Here is a 9,296-nt window from a genome sequence, read left to right on the forward strand (position 1 = left end):
TTTGGCTGAAAGAAGGCCTGGGTCGAATCCATTTGGGCAGGACCTGCGGTCACTATTTCAGGGTCCCAGCACCCCTAAACCTCAACACTGAAACTCAACTTATTGATACTTATTAAAATGGAAACAAAAAAAGTCAGAAACTGACTTTTGAGTAAAAGGCTACTGAAGAAATATGTCTACTGCATAGGAAGATCTTGACCCAGGACAAATTGAGAAATAGGCAGTTATAGGGAGTAATCAATCAGGAAATATTTATTAAGCACCTACTACGTACCTAGCGTTGTGCTAAACCCTAGGGTTACAAAAAGAGGCAAAAGATAGTCCCTGCACTCCAGTTTACAATCTAATGGCGGAGAGAATATGTAAACAAATATATACAAAGCAAGGTATATACAGGATAAATCAGAGATACTTAAGAAAGGGAAGGAGCTAGAATGAAGAGGGGTTGGGAAAGGCTTATAGTAAAGGATGGGATTTTAGTTGGGGCTTAAAGGAAGCCAGGGAGGTCAGTGGTCAGAGCAGAGGTGGGACAGCCTTCCAGGCATAGGGACATCCAGAGAAAGTGCCTGAAGCCAAGACATGCAGTATCTTATTGATGAAACATCAAAGTAGTCAGTTTCACTAGATCAAAGAACACAAGGATGGAAATAAAGCATAAAAAAAAACCTGAAAAGATAGGAAGGGGCTAGGTTATGAAGCCCTTTCAGTGCCAAACAGAACATTTTGTATTTGGTTCTGGAGGCAATAGGGAGCCAATGGAGTTTATTTAGTAGGAGGGTGATATGGTCAGACCTTTGAAATTAGGAAAATCACTTTGGTGGCTGAATGGGAGGAAGATGGACTTGAATCCAAAGAGACTTGAGGTAGGTGGATCCACCAGCATGCTGTTGCAGTAATCCATCTATGAGGTGGTAAGGGGCTGTACCAGAATGGTGAGTGTCAGAGAAGGGGGTATATTCCAGAGATACTACAAAATCAATACTGACAGGTGTTGGCAACAGATTGGATATGGGGGGAGAAGGGGTTGAGAGATAGTGAGGAGTGGACAGTGACACCTAGGTTTCAGATCTAAGGGACTGGAAGGATAGTCTTGCCCTTGACAGTAATAGGGATGGCAGGAAGTAGGGAGGGTTTAGGGGAAAAGATAATGAGTTTAATTTTGGACACGTTAAGTTTAAGGTGTCTACTGGACATCCAATTTGAAATGTCTGAAAGGCAGTTGGAGATGTGAGATGGGAGGTCAGCAGAGAGTAGGGCAGGAAAGGTAGATTTGAGAATCATCAGCATAGAAATGATAATTAAATCCATAGGAGCTGATGAGAATACCAAGTAAAACAGTGTAGAAGAAGAGAAGATGGCCCCAGACAGAACCCTGTGGGACACCTATAATTAAAGAGCATGATCTGGAGAAGGATTCAGCAAAGCAGACTTACTAGTTTTATGACCTTGGGCAGAAATCACTCAGTACCTCTGAACTTCAATTTCCTCACCTGTCACCCTCATCTAAGGTCATTATTATATGCACTGTCCATGTCACTGGGTGGTTGTTGGGAGGAAAGTGCATTGTAAACCATAAAACAGCTCACCTTTACACAGCATTTTAAGTTTTACAAAGTTATTTACAAAAGTTATCTTATTTAATAAGCAGAACCAGGAGAACATTGTACACAAACACTGTGCAGTGACCAACTTTGTTAGACTCAGCTCTTCTGAGCAATGCAATGATCTAAGACAATTCCAAAAACCTCATGATGGAAAAAGCTGTCCACACCCAGAGAAAGAACTATAGAGTCTGAATGCAGAGCAAAGCATACTATTTTCTCTCTTTTTTCTTTCTTTCTCATGGTTTTTTCCTTTTGTTCTGATTCTTCTTTCACAACATGACTAATATGGAAATATGTTTAATATGACGGCACATGTATAGCCTATATCAGATTGCTTGCACTCTGGGGGAGGAGAGGAAGGAATGGGGGAAAAAATTTGGAACTCAAAATCTTATAAAAGTGAATGCTGAAAACTATCTTTACATGTAATTAGAAAAAAATAAAATACTATTAAGTGGGGAAAGAAGTTATCTCATTTAATCCTCATAACAACTCTGGAAAGTGGGTACTATTATGATCCCAATATGCAGATGAGGAAACTGAGGCAGGCAAGGACCAGAGACACACAGGTGAGTTTGATTTTGAACTTACAACTTTTTGGCTTCAAGGCCAATGCTCAATCTGCTCCATGAGTTTGCTATCTAAGTAGCTAGGTGGCACAATTAATGGACTTGGATTCAGGAAGTCCTGAGTTCAAATACAGCCTCAGATACTTATTAGCGGTGTGACTCAACAAGTCACTTAACCAATCTCTGCCTCAGTTTCCCTTTCTGTAAAAGGGAGATAAGACTAGCACCTACTTCCCAGGGTTGTTGTTGGGCTCAAATGAGATATCTGTAAAGTGCTTTGCGAGCCTCAAAGCACTATATAAATGCTAGCTGTTAGCATTACTATAAAGGTCTTAAATTTGAAGCATAATTGTTACTTTTATTGATCTTTAAGGTCCTCCACTTCTCCTTTCTGAACCTTTTCCTTTTTTCAGTGTCTTCTTCTCTCTCACCTCACCGCATTCCCAAGGTTACCTATGCTCTTATGCAGTCCCACATTCCTAAATCTGATAAATCTCTGACACCTGACAGTGTTAGTTTCTTTTGTCACCTAGCCAGAAGTATTTGCATTTTAACATAGGCTTTTATTCAGAACCTGAAGGAATGAATCTCTAAAGAGGAAATGTGATTATCAAATTATTTTTTTAAAAACAAATTTTCAGACCCAGGCTAAGACCTCTTGAAGCTATAGGGATACATATCTACCCACTGCTAGTTACAGTTTTCAGTTTAAAATGTCCTCTGAGGCCAACTCTGACTAATTTAAGTAATAATCTTGGTTCTAGATGTGAGAAATGTACTCACTCTAGAAGGAACAATCCTCGTTGTGAAGCCAGGAAAATTCTCATTTTTTTCTACATTTACTTTACATTCCTAGTGAATGGGTGGGTAGCTCCCTAAAGGAGTATGCTTGCTCAGACAAATGCAACACTTATTAAGCTGTTCCCAATTAAAATGCCCCCCTTTGCTCTCCATTGGCTAGATACAACCTGAACTGCTCACTTCATGTTTTCTTACTTGATATGTTCCCCCTCAAACAGCTCCATAAGCATGCGTACAAGCTACTGACCTTTTACCTGATCAGAAGCCTGGTTCTGTTAGGTCACAGCTCTGATTAGAACCAGGCACCTCTGACTTACATTCTCTTATCACTTAAAGCTGGGAGTACTTTTAATCCTGTGGAAACAGAATTCCTTCTTTTGTTTCTCACATAGAAAACTGAAAATGAAACACTCTTGTCTTCTCTCAGTAGAGAAAGAAGAAACCATGGATACAGAATGTAGCATATACTATCAGACATAGTCAAAATGCCAGTTGGTTTTGCTTAATGCTTTTGCTTTTCTTTGTTACAAGGAAGGATTTGCTGGGGTAGGGAGAATGGCAGGGAAGGAAAGATACTGATTCAAAGGGAACTGACTTTGATATAAAAGCATAAGGTAAAAGTAACACTAAAAATAAAAACTATTTTAAAGTATGCTTTGAATTTAGTGTGTACTCAATAAATAAATGAATCAACTAATAATTAATTGACCTACTGGGTAAGATCAGGTCAGGCAGCAGCCACATCTGACATGCTGAGACCCCATGTGCATGCTTTATTTATTTTTAACTGGGAGTGAAGAAAAATGAGGTACATGATTTCCCTGGCAATCTTTGTCCTTCCTCCACAGATAAAGGCCAATCCTTGCTGTCATGATGGCTTTAGGAACAAGGACATAAATCCCCCATGGAGCAGATCAATGTCAAGCTTGTCCCGCAGAGCAGACAATGACTAGGTAGCTAGCTCACTACCGAAATAGCTGGGATCTGCAGTCTTCTGTGTCATTAGAAACTTGTCTATTTCTGCTTTTCATTTTCCAGGCACCTGGATAGTGGTCTTTACTACCATCTTTATTTTGCCTACTTCCCTGAAAAGGAGTGACTGTACTCTCATCTGGAAGTTACTGATTCATTCACAGTGAATGCTTTTGTACTTTTTGACCTTTTGAATACTTCCCATCTTTACAAAGAAAAAAGAAGTCCTGAATAAATAAATAAATACATAGATAAACTTCCTTTAGCATGTCTATCATGAAGGCTTATTTGAAAGGGTTCACCATGACAAAAAATGGCAAAAATAACTTTTATTTTTAAAGGTAAGTTGCTTGGTCATTTTTATGCAGTTATGTGAGCCAATGTGGTATGATGGGTAGGGGACCAGCCTTGGAGACAGAAAGACCTGGGTTCAAATCCTACCCCTGAAAATTATTATCTGGGTGACCATAGGTAAGTCACTCCATCTCTTCCTCCCTCCACTCCCATCAATTCTTTAAAGCTCTAAATTATAGAGAAGTAGCTCATTTGCAACAGAAAAGTAAGTTTCCACAATATGGAGATCACCGACACACAGATGAAACTACTGGTCCAGACTCAAAAAGAAGAAAAACAACAACTTTGTGCCTTCTTCAAATGTAAGCTCAAAAGTGCTGAAGAAAGGGATCATCCGGCTGTTCCAGTTGTGAAATGTCATCCCTAGGAAAATATGGGTACTTGAAAATATCATCTGCTGCTGAGTGAAGTGAGCCGAACCAGGAGAGCATTGTACACAGTAACAGCCACTGCGTGTGATGACTAACTTTGATAGACATCTCTCAGCAATGCAAGGATCTAGGACATCTCCAAAAGACTCGTGATGGAAAATGCTATCCCACATCCAGAGAAAGAACTATGGAGCCTGAATGCAGATATTATTGGTTCTCTCTGTCTCTCTCTGTCTCTCTCTCTTTCTTTCTCTTTTGTTTGTTCCTTCTTTCTCATGTTTTCTCCCATTGATTCTAATTCTTCTTTACAACTTGACTAATGTGAAAATAGGTTTAATATGAATGTATATGTAGAGTCTATATCAAATTACATGCCATCTTGGGGTGAAGGCAGGGGAGAGTAGGGAGAAAATTTGGAACTCAAAATCTTATGGAAGTGAATGTTGAAAACTAAAAATAAATAAATTTTATTTACAAAAAGAAAAAATAAAGTATCATCTGCATTAGACAAGAGCAATGCTAGCCTTGAAAATTACTAGGTCAATCTGTCTATGAGCTGTTTTGTCTTTTATTGTCTGAAGATATCATGGAAATACCACAAGCATGAGATACTATGAATGGAATGAAAGTATGTCCTGCACCTGAAGACCTCTTGGCAAAATGCTTAGCAATGATTAGAGAGACGTAAGTTGTATAATTGTATTTTCACAGCAAACCTAACATCATGGAGATGAGACTTTGGCATTTGGGGTTACAGTAAGCTGTAGACTTTATGAAATGAATATGTGCAAACCACAGCTCCACATTCCCCATATTCTCTGCTGTAGAGTGATGGCTAGTTCTGCTTTTAGAAGGAGGGAATTTTTAAAAGCAGTTACTATATCTGCAAATCTCAAACTATTTAATTTTTTAATCTATAGAAGGACAATGCTTAAAATATTGGGATGATGGGTTTCTGGCCAGGAATGAAGTACACCCAGCAATGGCTGGCAAAAATGTATTTGCTTGAATTTTGCAAATCTAATTAAGAGGGTTTTAAACTGAAAGAGAAGGGGGAGGTAGGGGTGGAGTCCCCACATATGGAATATTTCATATATGGTCAAATTTTTCAAAGTATTGTTTAGTTTTCTGGGTTTTTCCCCTTCTTCCCCTTTTTCTTTTCTTTTTTTCAATTCTTGTTATATGGGATCACTCTCTATGAGGGGAAAAGGAAGGAATGGAAAGGGGAATTTAGACAAGGTACAAAAGATACCAATAAAATATATTTTTAAAAGAAAAGAAGAAATAAATGAGAAGAAGAGGAAGAAAAGTCATAGTCTCACAGATTTAGAGTTGAAGGGGACCTTGGAACATAGTTCCATAGTTTATATGTGCATGCAGGGGGTGAAGGGAAGCGGGGAGAGGAGAGAGTTGCTCCCTGAACAACCCCTCATCCCAGGATAAGTAAAGTAAAAGGCAGATAAAGAAGTGTTAAACTAAGTATAGCCATATGTCTATACCCTATCATCTCGCTGGCACTACAGAAATAAACAGCAAAACTACAATCATTTTTTGCACTTGCTATGATGGTTTACTTAAGAGAACCCTAGACTTTCAACTAAAAATTAATTTAAACAGACTTCAGTAAAGTAGCAGGATGTAAAATAAAAGTCACAAAAATAACCTTTCTGTATGCTACCAATAAAATATACAGAAAGAGACAGAAAAAGAAATTCCTTTCAAAATAACTACAGAATGTATAAAATATCTAGAGGACCACTTACCAAGACACAGGAAATATACTAGTACAGTTACAAAACAGTCTTTACAAAAATAAAAGAAGACAAATGAGTAGAAAGAGATTCTTTGTGGTTGGGCCATGCTAGCATAGTAAAAATGATAATACTACTGAAATTAATTTACTTAGTCAATGCCATATTAATCAAACTTCATAGAGTTAGAAAATTAATAACATAATTCATTTGGAGGAACAAAGGATCAAGACTCTTAAAGGAAGTGATGAATAAAAGTTGGAAGGAAGGGAGCATAGCACTAACAGATCTCAAACCATACCACAAAGTATCAATTATTCAGTTCTGGTTAAAAAATAGAAAAGTTAATTGGTGGAACACATTAAGTCCATAAGATCTATAAGCAAATAAACATAATAACATAATGTTTAATAAACCTAAAGATCTCAAGTCTTAGGGTAAGAGACAACTATCTGACAAAAATTTCTAGGAAAACTGGAAAGCATTTTGGCAGAAATTAGGATTAGATAAACATTCACATCATATACCACAATAAGGTTTAAATGGGTACATGACCTAGATACAAACAAATCACAAACAAATCAGAAGAGCAGGGAATTCACAAATATGGATAGTGGAAGAATTTTTTTTTAAATTTGTAATAATATTTTTTTCCAATTACATGTAAAAACAATTTTTAATACTTTTTTTTAATTCCAAATTCTCTCCTATGCCTCCTACCTCTTCCTTTTCATTGAGAAGGCAAGCAATTTGATATGGATTATGCATGAGCAATCATACAAAACTTGTTTCCATATTAATCATGTTGTGAAAGAAAACAGACCAAAAAAATCCATGAAAAAAATAAAGAAAGTGAAAAATAGCATGCTTTGATCTACCTTCAGAATCCATCAGTTTGTTCTCTGGATGTGGATAGCATTTTTCATCATGAGTCCTTTGGAATCATCTTGGATCACTGTGTTGCTGAGAGGAGCTAAGTCATTCACAGTTGATCATCGCACAGTATTGTTACACTGTACAATGTTCTCCTGTATCTGCTTATTTCACTTTGCAGCAGTTTACGTAAGTTCTTCCAGTTTTTTTTTTTCCAAGAGCACTCTGCTCATCATTTCTTATAGTACAATAGTATTCCATTACAATCATATACTGCAACTTCTTCAGCCATTCCCCAATTTCTAATTCTTTGCCATTGCAAAAAGAGCTGCTTTGAATATTTTCATGTGTGTGGGCACACGTGAGCGTGCTTTTCCTTTTTTTACAAAAAATCTCCTTGAAATACAGACTTAATAGTGGTATTTTCTGGGTCAAAAGATATACACAGATTTACAACCCTTTGGGCATAGATCCAAATTACTCTCCAGAATAGCTGAATCAGTTCAAAATTCTACCACCAACTCATTAGTTTCCCAATTTTCCTACATCTCCTCCAACACTTATCATTTTCCTCTTCTGTCATTTTAGTCAATTTAATAGGTATAACAAGATACCTCAGAGTTGCTTTAATCTGCATTTCTCTAATCAATAGTGATTTAGAGCATTTTTTCATATGACTATAGACAGTTTTTTTATTTCTTTGAAAACTGCCTGTTCATATCCTTTGACTATCAGTTGGGGAATAACTTGTATTCTTACAAATTTGACTCAGTTCTCTATAGTCTGAGAAATGAGGTCTTTGTCAAAGATATTTGTTGTAAAAAAATTTTTCCAGCTCCTTCTAATTTTGGCTGCATTGGTTTTGTTTGTGCAAAACCTTTTTAATTTAATATAATCAAAATCATCCATTTTATATCTTGTAATGCTCTCTATCTCTTGTTTGGTCATAAATTCTTCCCTTATCCATGGATCTGACAGGTAAACTATTCCATACTCTCCTAATTTGCTAATGGTATCACCCTTTATGTCTAACTTATGTACCTATTTTGACCTTAATGGAAGAATTCTTGACCAAACAAGGAACAGAAAGAATCATAGGAGGTCAAACGGAAAATTTTAATTATATAAAATTAAAATGCTTTTGTACTGACAAAATCAATCTCGTTAGCTTGAAAAAAATTGTAGTTTGAAAGAACTTTGAGGCAAATTCCTCTAATAAAGGTCTGATATACAAGATATACAAGGAAGTCGTTCAAATATATAAGCACAAGAGTCATTACCCAAATGGCACATAGTCAAAGGATATGAACAGGCAGTTCTCAAAAGAAGAAAAGTAAGCTATTACCTGATGGGTAAAAAACACTCCAAATCACTAATAATATGAGAAATACACATTAAAACAATTTTGAGATTCTGTCTCACACTTACCACATTGCAGATATTATTTAAAAACATAAGAAAAGCAGAAATGTTAGAAGGGATGTGGACTCTGACAGATAGGCCTATTAATATACTGTTGGTGAGGATCAAATGAAATAATATTTGTAAAGTTCATTGCAAACCTTATATACCACACAAATGCTAGCTATTATTTTACTACTATTATCAGTACTACCACCACTACTACTACTACCAGTACCACTACCACTACTACTACCACCACCACTACCACCACCACTACTATTACTACTACCACTACTACTACCACCACCACCACTACTACCACTACTACTACCACTACCACTACCACCACCACTATACCTCAGTGCCCTAGCCAACTCATCAATTAGAATATTATGAACCATAAAAGTGTTCTAAATATGAAGAATACAGGGAAGCACCGAAAGACTTCCCTGAAGTCAGCATGCTGGAAGAATACTGGCCCCTGGAGACAGGTCTTGGATTCAAATTCCACCTATGATCTTTACTACTTGTGAGAGGCTGGGCAATCAATTCACCTTCCAGGGCCTCAGTCTCCTTATTTGTAAAATGAGAGGGTGG

Source organism: Trichosurus vulpecula, chromosome 4 (genome assembly GCF_011100635.1).
Source record: "Trichosurus vulpecula isolate mTriVul1 chromosome 4, mTriVul1.pri, whole genome shotgun sequence".
In the NCBI taxonomy this organism is placed as follows: domain Eukaryota; kingdom Metazoa; phylum Chordata; class Mammalia; order Diprotodontia; family Phalangeridae; genus Trichosurus; species Trichosurus vulpecula.